This window comes from Myotis nattereri (assembly GCF_964212035.1).
Source record: "Myotis nattereri genome assembly, chromosome: 1".
Classification (NCBI taxonomy): Eukaryota; Metazoa; Chordata; class Mammalia; order Chiroptera; family Vespertilionidae; genus Myotis; species Myotis nattereri.
The window spans coordinates 55,149,104-55,164,274 of NC_138075.1; the positions used below are offsets into that span (position 1 = coordinate 55,149,104).

The 15,171-nt window shown below is 44.3% G+C and overlaps 1 protein-coding gene across 1 annotated transcript in view; it reads left to right on the forward strand.

The window, feature by feature from the left end:
* PYGO1 (pygopus family PHD finger 1) overlaps positions 1 to 15,171 on the forward strand; it is a gene marked incomplete at its 5' end in the record, with an annotated part of 32,942 nt that overhangs the window by 11,488 nt on the left and 6,283 nt on the right. The gene's annotated exons all lie outside the window — the stretch shown is intronic.

A 15,171-nucleotide genomic window follows, 5' to 3' on the forward strand; every position in this document is an offset into this window, starting at 1 on the left:
CTAATAAAAGAGAAACATGCAAATTGACCAAAACTTCACTATGCCCCCAAGCCACGCCCACCAGCCAGTCAGAGTGACTATATGCAAATTAACCCAACCAAGATGGTGGCTGGCAGCCACGGAGCTGGAGCAAGCAGGAGGCTTGGTTGCCCTGGCGATGGAGGAAGCCAAGCTTCCCGCCTGCCTGGACAGCTGCGGCCTCCGCTAAAGGCAACAAAGTTTCAATTATAGAAGATAAAAAAATCCCAGATACCTGCTTCCAGCCAGTCTCCACTGGGGGCTTGGGTGCTGGGGGCCGTGGCCAGCCTGCAAACAGCCATCAGCCCCTCACCCAGGCTGGCCACACCCTCATGGGGTGAGGGTCCCCACTGGGGGCCTTGGTCAGCCTGAAAACAGCCATCAGCCCCTCCCTCAGACTGGCCATGCACCCCAGCAGGACCCCCCACCCTGAAGGGGGTGTGGCCAGCCTGAAAACGGCTCTCAGCCCCTCACCCAGGCTGGCAAGCACCCCAGCAGGGACCCCCACCCTGATCTGAGACACCCTTCAGGGCAAACCAGCCGTCCCCCACCCATGCACCAGGCTTCTATCCTATATAATAAAAGGGTAATATGCAAATTGACACTAACAGTAGAACGACTGGGAATGACTGGTCACTATGACACACACTAGTCACCAGGGGGCAGACGCTCAATGCAGGAGCTGCCCCCTGGTGGTCAGTGTGCTCCCACAGGGGGAGCTCCGCTCAGCCACAAGCCAGGCTGACAGCTGCCAGTACAGCGGTGGTGGTGGGAGCCTCTCCTGCTTCCTCAGCAGTGCTAAGGATGTCCGACTGCAGCTTAGGCCTGCTCCCCGCTGGCAAGTGGACATCCCCTGAGGGCTCCCGGTCTGCCAGAGGGATGTCTGACTCCCTACTTAGGCCCAATCCCCCAGGGAGCAGGCCTAAGCTAGCAGGTGGACATCCCCCGAGGGGTCCAAGACTGAAAGAGGGCACAGGCCAGGCTGAGGACCCCCCCCTTCCCCGCCAAGTGCACAAATTTTTGTGCACCGGACCTCTAGTCTATACTAATAAAAGGGTAATATGCTAATTAGACTGGGTCGACCAGACATCTTCCAGACATCCGACTTCCTTCTGGACAAATTCACAGTGGCAGGGGCTGAGGCAGAGGTGGTTAGGGGCGATCAGGCCAGCAGGGGAGTAGATAGGGGGCAGCCAGGATGGCAGGGGAGCAGTTAGGAGGCTACCATGCCGGCAGGGGAGCAGTTAGGGGGTGATCAGGCCGGCAAGCAGAGGCAGTTAGGAGCAATCAGGCAGGCAGACAGAGTGGTTAGGGGCAATCAGGCAGATGGGCATGTGAGTAGTTAGGAGGTAGCAGTCCCAGATTGTGAGAGGGTTGTCTGATTGCCGGGTTAGGCCATCTCCCACAGGAGCCTAAACCGGCAGTTGGACATCCCCCAAGGGGTCCTGCATTGGAGAGGGTGCAGGCCCAGCTGAGGCCCCCCCCCCCCGGTGCCCAAATTTCGTGCACCGGGCCTCTAGTCTATCCTATCTAATAAAAGAGAAACATGGTAATTGGCGTACGACCGCTACCCTTCCAATTGGCTAATCAGCATATGCAAATTAACTGCCAGCCAAGATGGTGGCCAGCAGCCAGGCAGCTTGAAACTAACATGAGGCTTGCTTGCTTCAGTGACAGAGGACTCCAACGTTCCCCGCCTGCTGCTGCAGGCCTCTGAGCTGCAACTCTAAGCAACTATGTAACAAATATAGAAGCTAAAAAAAACCCCAGAAACCTCCTTTAGTCCATGGGGCTTCAGCCAGCAGGATCACAACATTGTAAACAAAGGCCAGAAACCTGTTTTCAGCAGCAGAGGCCTAAGAGCTGGAGCCAAGCCTCAGAGCTAAAGCTGGCCCAGAAAAAAAAAAAAAAAAAGAGCAGTTGGGAGCTTCAGTCACTCGCCAGCCTGAAAACAGCCCTTAGCCTCTCACCCAGACTGGCCAGGCACCCCAGTGGGGACCCCCACCCTGATCCAGGACACCCTTCAGGGCAAACCAGCCAGCCCCAACCCTTGCAATAGGCCTCTATCCTATATAGTAAAAGGGTAATATGCCTCCCAGCACCGGGATCAGCGGAGCCACGAGGCCTCCCAGCACCGGGATCAGTGTGACAGGGGGCAGCGCCCCAACCCCCTGATCGGCCCTGCTCTGTGTGTGATGGGGTAGAGCCATAACCTCCCCATTGGCCCTGCCTTGAGTGTGACAGTGGCAGCGCTCCAACCCCCTGATCGGCCCTGCTCTGTGGGTGATAGAGGGCGGCACCCTCACCCCCTGATCCACCCTGCTCTGTGTGTGACAGGGGGTGGTGCCCCAACTCCCCTATCGGCCCTACTCTGTGAGTGACAGGGGGGAGCTCCTCAACCCCCTGATCGGGCCTGCTCTGTGCGTGACGGGGGGAGCTCCCCAACCCCCTGATGGGCCCTGCTCTGTGCATGACAGGGTACAGAGCCCCAACCCCCCTGATGGGCCCTGCTCTGTGCGTGACAGGGGGCAGTGCCCCAACCCCGATGGGCCCTGCTCTGTGCGTGACAGGGGGTGGCGCCGCAACCTCCCCATCGACCCTGCCTTGAATGTGACGGGGTGGTGCCTCAACCCCCCAATCGGCCCTACCCTGAGCGTGACTGAGGGTGGCATCGCAACCTCCCGATCCGCCCTGCTCTGTGCATGACGGGATGGTGCCCCAACTCCCCAATCAGCCCTGCTCTGAGCCCGACCAGGGGCTGCACCTAGGGATTGGGCCTGCCCTCTGCCACCCGGGAGCAGGCCTTAGCCAGCAGGGCGTTATCTCCCGAGGGGTCCCAGACTGCGAGAGGGCACAGGCCGGGCTGAGAGACCCCCCCCTCCCCCCCGAGTGCACAGATTTTTGTGCACCGGGCCTCTAATCTAATAAAAGAGAAGCATGGTAATTAGCGTACGACCGCTACCCTTCCCATTGGCTAATCAGGGTGATATGCAAATTAACTGCCAACAAAGATGGCGGTTAACCGCCAACAAAGATGGTGGTTAATTTGCATATGTAGGCGCAATGCTGGGAGGTGAAAGGGGAAGAAGCCACCTGCCACAAGGTGATCGGAAACCAAAGTGGCAGCTAAGAGCCGGGTGGCAAGGCAAAAACGGCCAGGCCATCGGTGCGGAGATCAGGCAGAACATGGGGATGACAGGGGCCCCCGCCCCATGTGCAGCCAGCTCCGTGTAAGGCCAGGCCATTGGCGTGGAGCTCAGGTGGAAAACGGCGAAGGCGGGGCCCCAGCCCCGTGTGCAGCCCGCTGTGTTCAGCCCTTCCTGAGTGCAGCCCCAGCCATCCGCAGGGCTCAGACGGAACATGGCCATGGCGTTGGCCCCACCCCCTGTGCGCCCAGGCCATGGGAGTTGGGCTCAGGAGGCTCCACCAGCAAAGCGGGACTGTGGATTGGGAATGGGCACAAGGCAGACCTCCTGGTCCTTTCTCCTCAGCAGGCAGGCTCCTATCAATCTTCAGTTTCTACTGAAAAGAATATGGCGCCTCCACTGTGCAGCCTCCCAGGACTCACAGGCTCTGGAGTGGAGACTTCAACAAGGACTTCAGTGCCTGCTCAGGGGGAAAACCACCACCTCCCTACTCCACAGCTGCTTCTGTGTCTGCAAGAAGTGTGCATGCTCCTTTCTGTGACATGGGCAGGGCGAGAGCCTGAGTTGAGGGGTTCCACCATAGCATAGCAGCTGGACCAGTGCAGGGATGGAGGGAGGGAGGGCGGGGAAGGAGCAAGGGGGAAGCCCTGGCTCCCTGCTCCTCCTCCCACAGGCATGGCCCTTGCTGCTGTTATGATAAAAGGAGTTGTGTTTTTCTAACTCTGTCTGGGTAAAGGAAACAAGTGTCTGTGGATTTCTGATCTTATTCTCAGAGCTGCCAGTTAATCCCTCTGGATGCATCATATCCAACCTCCATAGGATCCGAGGGGCAGGATCAACCTTCATTCCATAGTTGAAATTGACCAATAAACACAGGTGTCTCATGCCTCAGTGTCAACTCCTGCAGAAATCTCCGGGTAATGACTCAGATTCTATATCTAAGGGTATATTTTCTTCTGTTTTCATGTTTAATTCAGCCCCAAGAATCAAATAATACAATAAAGAATAAAATGAGTTCAGGGGGCTCAGCATTGTATTCCCAGGGCCTTTGGTCCCACACAAACCGCAGAGCTCAGCTATCCTGAGATGAAAGGAAAGGAAAGAGAAACATGAAAGGTTTCCCAGCTCAGTCACAGAGACATCTCATAACCACATATTAAGGACACGGCATTAACTTAGGAGTGGAAAGGACACAAATGGAATAGAATATGGAGCCACTTGGAGTGAGCAGGCCAGCAGGGGGTGGGGGCAGTTAGGAGCAAGCAGGCCGGCAGGGGGGGTAGTTGGGGTGAGCACACTGGTACAGGGGGAAGTTGGGGCTGATCAGGCTGGCGGGGGGGGGGGGGCGGCATTTGGGGGCGAGTAGGCTGGTGGCGGGGGGAAGTTGGGGGCAAGCAGGCTGGCAGGCAGAGTGGTTAGGGGCAATCAGGCAGGCAGGCAGGTGAGTGGTTAGGAGCCAGCAGTCCCAGATTGTGAGAGGGATGTCCGACTGCAAGTTTAGGCCCGATCCCTGTAAACCAGCAGTAGGACATCCTTCCAGGGGTCCCAGATTGGAGAGGGTGCAGGCCGGGCTGAGGGACACTCCCCCCAGCCCCTGAGTGCACAAATTTTTGTGCACTGGGCCACTAGTATATATATAAAAGCCTAAGCAACTATCTGACTGACTGTTCAACTGGTAGCTATGACGTGCACTGACCACCAGGGGGCAGACGCTCAAAGCACAGGAATGGAAATGTGGAACAGACTGATGAATCTCAGAGGGAGTGGGGAAAGGGGGAGGACAGGAAGAAATTAACCAGAGATCTTATATGCATACTAGAGGCCTGGTGCCAGTGGGGTCTCTCGACCTGGCCTGCGGAGATCAGCCCAAAACCGGCTCTCCAACATCCCTTGAGGGGTCCCAGATTGTGAGAGGGTGCAGGCCAGGCCGAGGGACTCCACTGGTACACAAATCCATGCACAGGGCCTCTAGTTAACACATTGTTTGTGGGTAGTTTTTATCGCGTGCTAACAGGTGGCACGGGCCATTTTTGCTAATTTTTTGCACAAATGGCAACGTTCAGTAAAATTACGATAACTTTAGTTTATGTATTTATACGTTACCCGCATTCTACCGCTAGTCTATAAAAAACGTATTAATACGTGTCCCGTGCTCTACTACCAGTCAACGTAAAATGTGTAAGTAAAACGTATAAATATGTTTCCCGCATACAGTGTGTTAATAAATAAAAGGATCAGAGTAGCCAGTGTTACAATAAGCTTTAGCAGTTCCCCTTTTCTTGGTTCTGTGCCCCACAACTCTCTACTTCAGGCTGAATTGTCGTTGTTTACCTTGCAAAGTTAGCACCAGCAGGTATATAGAGCAGACAGGGAGAAAGAGGCTTTGGTACCAAAAGTTAGGGTAACCTAAATAACTGGTTCTATAACCACTACTTTCCCTTCCTTGGATTCTGACCTTTCTTTTTTTTTTGGGGGGGGGGGGGTTTCAACATAAGTTTATTTTTTTAACATTCAACTTTTAAAGTAACGGCCTGTTTTACAAAGTAGCTATACTATTCTATGTTCTTGCCAGCAATGTGTGAGTGTTCAGGTTTCTCTGTGTCCTCACCAAACTTTTGAATCTTTTCTTTTCTTTTTTTTCTTTTTTTTTTCTGTGTTTCTATTACAGTTTCTTTTTTTTATTTATTTATTGCTTAAAGTATTACAAAGGGTATTACATATGTGTCCATTTTATCCCCCCGCCCTAGACAGTCCCCTAGCCTCCCCTATCCCCCAGTGTCTTATGTCCATTGGTTATGCTTATATGCATGCATACAAGTCCTTTAGTTGATCTCTTACCCCCCTACCTCCTGCCCCCCAACCCTCCCCGGCCTTCCCGCTGCAGTTTGACAATCTGTTTGAGGCAGCTCTGCCTCTGTATCTATTATTGTTCAAAAGTTTATAATGGTCTCTATTATCCATGAATGAGTGAGATCGTGTGGTATTTTTCCTCATTGACTGGCTTAGGATTCTGACCTTTCACTTCATTTTTAAAGAGTGAGAATTATAGAAATTCTTGGTAGTCTATGTTCTAACTAGCCCTGATGAATATGAATCTGATCTATCATCACTGATTATGTCATGGAGAAGAACCACCAGTATTACAGATAGCAGCAGGAAGGATGTAGGTGAGGCCAAGAGTCCGAGCCATTGGAAGTGTTAGCCGGTTCCCAACTTAACAGTAGTTTGACTTTCAATTTTTCAGCTTCATGATGCTGTGAAAGCATTATGAAACCATAATTTGAATTTTGATTTTTGATCTTTTTCTGGGCTATCAATTTTGATCTTTTCATGATGCTGGGCAGTGGCAGTGGCCACAGCTCCTAGTCAGCCAGGTGATCATCAAGGTATAGTCTACAGTGTAGCATGTTTCCAGTGTGGCTAGGCTAAGCTGTGATGTTCGGCAGCTTAGGTGTATTAAATGCATTTTGACTTACGTTATTTTCAACTTATAATGGATTTATCGGGACATAACCCCACTGTAGTTTGAGGAGCATCTGTGTCATTAGTTATTTGGATGAACAGTTAAATGGGGAACAGAGACCAGTGGAAACTTGAAGATTTGTTTTATGGGGGGAAATGTTAGACTCTTAATAAAAAATTAATACCATAAAACTCAATTTTTAAAAAAGAATTTTAGGTGGTTTTGTTTACAGATGACTTGAAAATAATGAATTTATTTAAATGATTCCAAATGCAGAGTTTTGCCTTAGAATAAGTACAAGAAATTATTACGTTTTTGGAAAGTAAGCAGAGATGGTAGGTACTAACCAATAAGAGTACATTTTGTTCATCTTAAATTACATTGCATTTTAATTATAAAAGTATAATTATTCAGTAGTCTTAATAATGCTGTGAATGGTAATTTATATATTCTACATTAGAGATCAGAGACTAATCTATCTATATCTATATCTAAATCTATATCTATATATATAAAAGGCTAATATGCAAAGTGTCTCCTTGGGAGTTCGACCGGGAAACTGGGAGTTTGATCACTAGCTATGACATGTGCTGACCATCAGGGGGCAGCGTGGAATGAAGGAAGGCCCCGGCTGGCAGCTGGCAGCCAGCAGCCAGGGAAGGAAGGCCCTGATTGGCAGGCGGGAAGGCCCTGATCGGCCCTGATCGCTGGCCAGGCCTAGGGACCCTACCTGTGCACAAATTTCATGCACCAGGCCTCTAGTTTATTAATAATTGTTTTTATTTTAAGAATTACCTTTATCTACTTGTACTTTTATTAGAATGAAATACCCATGACACATGTTAGGAAAGACAGGACTTTGATGTTTGATACTTTTGTTTATGTAACCACTTTATTATTTGACCTCTAAGACTATTGGTAATTCTTTTTCCATACCAGAATCTCAGAATTTCTAGGTATTCAGATTCAAGAACAACACATTTCTCTATTCAGTATGTCAGTATTCTGTTAAGGAAATCGACATACAAATTGTTAATGTGAAGTCATTAGTTCATTTTACACAGGCTACTGAATAGTTTTAACTTGGTAGTAGTTTTAGTCATTCCTAAACCATTTTTTTTTTTTAGTTAATCCTCACCCGAGGATATTTTTCCTTCGATTTTTAGAGAGAGTGGAAGGGAGGGGGAGAAATAGAGAGAAACATTGATGTGAGAGAGACACATTGATTGGTTCCTCCCGCACATGCCCCGACTAGGGCTGGGGATCAAGCCTGCAACTAAGGTAGGTGCCCCTGACCAGAATCAAACCCAGGACCCTTCAGACAGCGGGCTGACGGTCTATCCATTGAGCCAAACTGGCTAGGGCTTAAACCATTTTTAATAAATGACCTTGAGGGCCAGACTGGGTCTCACTATTAGTTGTTTACTTAGCACCTACTTAAATAATATAATCCACATCAAATTAGAGTGAAAATATAGGCATTCCTTTAGTTTGAACCAGAAGTTTTCATTTTTGCCTTTTGTTAGCCATTGAGGAAGACTAGTTTCATAGAGGTTGATAAACCTAGTTTTACTCAAGCAACCAAAGGGAAAATAAATAAATTGGATTTCATCAAAATTAGAAACTTATGTGCATCAAAGGATAAGTGAAAAGAGAACTCACAGAATGGAAGAAAATATTTCAAATCATATCTAATAAGAGTGTAGTATCCAGAATATATGAACAATTCTTACAACTTAACAAAAGAGACAAACAACCTAAACACACACACACACACACACACACACACACACACATGCACGCACACACACCAACCTAACTAAAAAATAGTCAAAGAACATGAATAGACATTTCTTCAGTGAAGATATGTATGGTCAATAAGTACATGAAAAGTTGCTTAACATCAGTAATTATGGAAGTGCAAATTAAAACCACAATGAGATATTACTTCAAACAAAGAGAAAGTAAATGTTGGAGAGCATGTGAAGAAATTGGAACCCTCTTCTTGTAGGAACATAAAATGGTGCAACCCCTATGGAAAACAGTTGAGCAGTTCCTCAAAAAGTTAAACATAGAGCCCTGGCTGGTATAGCTCAGTTGATTGAACATCATCCCATGTATCAAAAGCTCACTGGCTTGATTCTCGGTCAGGGCACATGCCTGGGTTGTCAACTCAATTCCCCAGTAGGGGGCATGCAGGAGGCAGCTGATAGGTCAGTGTTTCTCTCTCACATCAGTGTTTCTCTCTTTCTCTCCCTTTCCTTTCTCTCTCTCAAATCAATTTTAAAAAACAATGTGGTCTATCCATACAATGGAATATTATTCATCCATAAAAAGGAATGAAATACTAATGAATAAGTACTATTGAAACATATCAAACACAAAAAGCCACATACTAGCCTGGCTGGCGTGGCTCGGTGATTAGAGTGTATGCCTGAGCACTGAAGGCTTGCGGATTCAATTCCTGGTCAAGGGCACATACCTGGATTATAGGTTAGATCCCTGGCCCTGGTCAGGGCGAGTGTGGTAGGCAACCAGTTGATTGTCTCTCTCAAATCCATGCTTTTTTCAATTTCTCTCCTCTCCTCCATCTCTCCCCTTCCTTCCTTACACTCTCTCTGAAAAATCAATGGGGAAAAACATCCTTGAGTGAAGATTTAAAAATTTTTTTTAAATTTAAAAAAGCAAAATGTGATGTACTGTATGATTCCATTTATATTAAATGTCCAGAATAGGCAAATTCATAAAGATAGAAAGTACATTAGTAATTTACCAGGGACTGAGGGTTGGGGAATGAGTGCCAGTGGGTATGGGGTGATGATAATGTTCTGGAATTAAATAGTGATGATGATTAAACAACCTAGGAACATGCTCAAAAATCACTGGATTGTACACAAAAGCAAAAGAAAATAAAACCTTAGTTTTATATTTCAGTGCCGCTTTTGACTGATGGTATCACCCCTTCACATTCCAATTCTTTTTTTAAATGGGGATGAGTTAGCTACCGCTTAGCTTTGTTATGGAGACTAAGTGAAAGATATAGTTACATATAAACTTCTAAGTTAAGATTCTACTTTGCAGAATATCTTTTTAATTCCAAGCCAGATGAACCAAAATAGTGTGTCTTTTTTTTAAAACACACACACACACACACACACACACACACACACACACAGAAAAACACAGCAAAATGTTCAGTAACAGCAGCCACCAAGGGAGATAGCACAGTACAATACGTAAATCTAGAACAGGGTGAATGCACTGTCTTAAGCTTCTATGACAATCCCTGCCCCTTGGAAGCTGGTAGTGATTTATAGAATTTTGAGAATTTTCACTAATAACCCCAAGTCTGCAGGGAAGCAAATTAAATCAGTATTTTTATTTTCTCCTTTGAGTAAGAAAAAAAAGGAGTGAAATAGAAAATGTTAAGAAAAAAAATAAAGTCCCGATTGTCTCTAACAGAAGTCTCCAGGGACACATACACACTGAATCAGGGATCAGGGCACACGAGGGATTTCCCCCATGCAAATGTATTGTTGTACCCCCCAATTAAGTAGATGTGCATTTAACAAAACCTCAGAATTATTCCAAAGAAATACAACAGGTTTATCTTACTAATATAGGCAAGCATTCTAAAGAGTTTATTAGCATATTTGGTCATATAAAAATGATAGCATTTATATAAAAATGAATAAGTTGGGTTTATTTAAGGAATGTCAGGGGCTGTGTGAAACATTAAAACAGTTTAAAGGGGGGAAAAATCATGATTATCTCAATAGATGCAGCATACCACCTAGACCAGTGGTTCTCAACCTTGGCTGCACATTAGAATCACCTGGGAATCTTTTTAAAATCCTGATTTCTGGGCATCATCCTCTGGAAATTCTGTTTCTTTGTTACTAAAGTTGTGGCCCCACCCCATAACAAAGAAACAGAATTTCCGGAGGACGAGGCCCAGAAATCAGGATTTTAAAAAGATTACCCCCCAAAAAAAATAAAAAAAAAATAAAATAAAAATAAAAAAATAAAAAGATTCCCAGGTGATTCTAATGTGCAGCCAAGGTTGAGAACCACTGACCTAGACCAAGCAAACAATCTTACATGTGAATAAAGGGGAGTCAAAAGTCACCCATGTTAAATCGGAGCAGATAAAAGGTTTGGGCAAAGTTGCAAGATAAAATAAAAGCATGATAACTACGTAAATACGCTATGGCAAATGAACTAACAAAACAAAGAAGACAAAAAGAAGCAGCATGAAGAAGAAGAAGAACCCATAACCTACCGACTAGGAACTACCTCACATGTACTTCGAGTGGTAAACCTTAATAAAACGAGCTCAAAGACAAGATTATGATACAACAAAATGAGATGAAAGGTAAATTGTGGACCTAAGGAAACAAATTGAGGCCCAAAATAACATATTTTCAGAACAAATAAATTAGAAATAGGGAACAGAATAGAGAGAGTTAGCAATTAAATTACATAATAGAAAAGCTATCTTCAGATAATCAGAATACAGATGAAAAAGACAAAGAGAGTGAAATCAGAAGAGCTAACTAATAAATATGGAGCTAAAATTTCTCTAGTACAATAATGAGTGCCCCTGAAATAGAGTACTCAACAAATGCAGCAGGAAAAGTATTCAAAGATATGATAAAAGCAAACTTACCCGAAAGGAAGATCTGACTAGAGATAGAAAATATCCTGCTAACGGGGGCGGGGAGACAGAGAATAAGATGGGATTTTATATTGTTCTCAACTTTCAAAGCAGGAAGTCAATCAATGCTATCTAAAATTGAAAAAAAAAGCCATAATTTCTTCCACTTAGTGCATTTCTTAATGTCTTTTCTTATCCTTAGGGGATTCTTTTGCAAAATTTCTCTTTTAGTGAAGAAATATTTAGCATATTCTTCAGTTTTATCTTATTTCTTTTATTAAATTATAATTCAATGCTTTCATTTTAACAATAGCATCCTATTTTTGTAATGGTATTGCTTTTACTCTACGCAAAAGGAAAAGTTGGTAGGTAGATAGTAAGCTAGGTGTCTGGAGTGATGTTAACTTAGTAGTAACGATAGTTTCTGGTTGGTGAGAATTGATATATGTATCAGAATCTAGTCAAGAGACGAAACCAATTGTTTTTAACAGAATATATTTAATATAAAGTATTGTTAAGAGATACTAAACTGAAGTGGTAAAATGGGATACAAAAATTTTCTCAGAAATATCCACTGGCGGAAGCAGCTAACATTTCTAAGGCTATGGGACAAAGGAAAGAGGTTGGGATTACTAAAATATATAAACACACAGGAGGGAACTAAAACTTATGGAACTAAAATTCAGATCTCTGAGAAGGGGCTGCTATTAATGCCTCTGGGCATGGAGCATGGATCCTTTGGGCCTGAGACTCAGAACCTGGTGCTGGTGTCTGAGGAGGGCACAACAAGGCTATTTGGGATAATCAGTGATATATGAAACAATATTGTTTTGTTCTAGATCGCTAGCCAGAATAGGCAGTACCTTTCCACCTAGAATTCTTCCGCTGTGTCTCTCAGTAGGAGTTTTAAAAAGTTTTTATTCATACTGATCTTATGCATTTTTAAAATTTTTAAACTAGTTTAGTTTTATTCCTATAAATGAAAACTCTATTTTATCTTTGTATATAAGAAAGCTCTTGATGTTCAGTTATTAATATAACATCCAGAAACTTGCTAAATTTTATTGTCTGTCACAGGTTTCACCTATGTTATTTAAGCTTCTCTAAATGGCTGCTTTTATTTTGTTATGTGGAAAACTATCTCCAACACACTGTCTCTTTAATGACAAGTACCATTTGGACTACTCTTATAAAGATATCATTACTGGTCTCCTGATTCTACCCCTATCTCATCACCAATTTATTCTTAACACAGCTGCCGGGGTCCAACCCCAGCAGGTCCAGGGGTCCCCAAAGGTGTGGACAGAGTCGGCGAAGAAGGAAGGACATGGAGACAGTGTTCAGTTGATCAGCAGCCTAGCCAGGATCTCCAGCCAAGTTCTGGTCTGGATCTCCAGCGAAGTTCTGTTTAGGATCTCCAGCCAGGTTCTGTGTCCATGGTCTCTTGCTAGGTTCTCCAGCCAGGTTCTCCAGGTTCTCCAGCCAGGTTCTGTAGCCATGTTTCCTCGCTAGGTTCTCCAGCCAGGTTCTGTAGCCATGTTCCCTTGCTAGGTTCTCCAGCCAGGTTCTGTCCAGGTTCTCCAGCCAGGTTCAGTCACCAGGTTCTAGTCAGGTTCTCTTGCCAATTTCTGTAGTCAGGTTCAGTCCAGGATCTTTTGCCATGTTCTCTCGCTAGGTTCTGTCTCTAGGTTCTGAGGCCAGTTTCTGTCCAGGATCTTTTGCCATGTTCTCTCCAGCGAAGTTCTTCTGTCTCTAGAGAACGTTCTGTGTAGGTTCTGTGCCAATTTCTGTCTCTCCCTCTGTGTCTTGCTGTCTTGTTACATCTGTATTTATACCAGTTGATTCAATCCTATCAATCTCTATTACAAAGGTTAGGGCGTTTCTTATCTCCATTCCAGGGAGTAAAGATTATGTAGCTTAAGCATGATTGTTCGTAGTTAAAGTGATTAATTACCCGCCTGGCACTTAGTTGAGGGGTTTTATTCCCTCCCTAACTTCAGGGGAAAATCCCTACCTGGGGAAACAATCTTTCTCAGAGAGGAGACCTTGGTTAAAACACATAGTGCCAAGAAGGTGAGCAAACATTTTAAGAACAGTATGCCATATATGCCAGGTCCTTTGAAACAGCAAGTGTGGACCGGCTCCCGGCACACAGCTGCTAGTGTAATCTTTTAAAAAACATAAATCATATCACTTTCCTGCTCAAAATCCTTAAATGGTCAACCATTGTTCTTCAAATACAATCCAAAGTTCTTATCATAAACTATAAGGTTCTTAGTCTGCTTGAGCTGCCATAACAAAATACCGTAGACTGGTGGCTTAAACAACATAAATTTATTTTCTTATAGTCTGGAAGCTGGGAAGTCCAAGATTAAAGTGCCAGCCAGTTCGGTTCCTGCTGAGTGCTCTCTTCTTGGCTTGCAGTTGCCCACCTTCTTGCTGTATCTTCACATGGCTTGTCCTTGGTGTGTGCACCTGGGGGGATGACCTAATGTAACCCTAAGTACTTTCCAAAGACTCCACCTCCAAAAACTACACATTTGGTTAGGGCTTCAACATATAAATTAGGGGGGATGAGGGCAGACATTCAGTCCATAACAATCTAAAATGATCTGGTCCCTGCCTATCTCTTCAAGAGGTATTCTCCATTATCCCTTAAAACACCTCTTACAAGTTTTTCAAGCACATAAAGCTCCTTTCTACTTAGTAATTTTTACACATGCTGTTCTGTCTGCCTAGAGACTCTTCCTTCTGCTCCTCACATGAAAGATTTTTATACTTTAGGTCTCAGTTTAAATAGCCCTTTCACAGAATCCACATATATGATCAGGTCTTCTCTATTACCTGTCAATTCATTGGATTTATTTACTAACCTATTACAGTTGTGTATTTGTATATGTGTATACATAATTGTATCTTTTATCTACTTTTGTATATGTTTGGAATTCTCCATAATGTTTTTTTTAATGGGAAAATTTTCATTGATAAACTTCTTTTACTCTCTTAAATTCAGTTAAGGTTTTGCCTTGGTATACCATAATTACAATTCTAGAAATGATTTGTATATAAAGACATTTATACATGGATTTTCATTCCAGAAAAGCAAAGATTTAGAAACAACCCAGATATTAGTGGGGGAGGGACCAGTTTAATGAATTATGGTATAAAATCATACTATGAAATATCCAGGTATTAGAGACTGGAGCAGTTCTATATGTAATAAGAAAACAGGTATAGTTCATTGTGTATAGCGTGCATACCATCATTTGTGTCCATATGTAACCTAAAAGATACAGGAGTGGCCCTAGCCAGTTTGTCTCAGTGGATAGAGCAGCAACTTATGAACTAGGACAGTGATGACGAACCTATGACACGCGTGTCAGAGGTGACACGCAAACTCATTTTTGGGGTTGATTTTTCTTTGTTAAATGGCATTTAAATATATAAAATAAATATCAAAAATATACATCTTTGTTTTACTATGGTTGCAAATATCAAAAAATTTCTATATGTGACACGGCACCAGAGTTAAGTTAGGGTTTTTCAAAATGCTGACATGCCGAGCTCAAAAGGTTCACCATCACTGAACTAGGAGGTCATGGTTTGATTCCTGGTCAGGGCACATGCCCGGGTTGTGGGGTCAATCCTAGTAGGGGCTGTGCAGGAGGCAGCCGATCAATGATTCTCTCTCATCATTGATGTTTTTATCTCTCTCTCTCCCTCTTCCTTTCTCTCTGAAATAAATAAAAATGTGGGTTTTTCTTTTTAAAGATACAGGGGTGGGCAAGAGGAGGTTTATAATTGTTCGTATGGAAAAAGATATGCAGGTTATGATTATTACAATAGCTTTATTAACTCAAAAGAATGTTACAGTTAACCTACCCTTA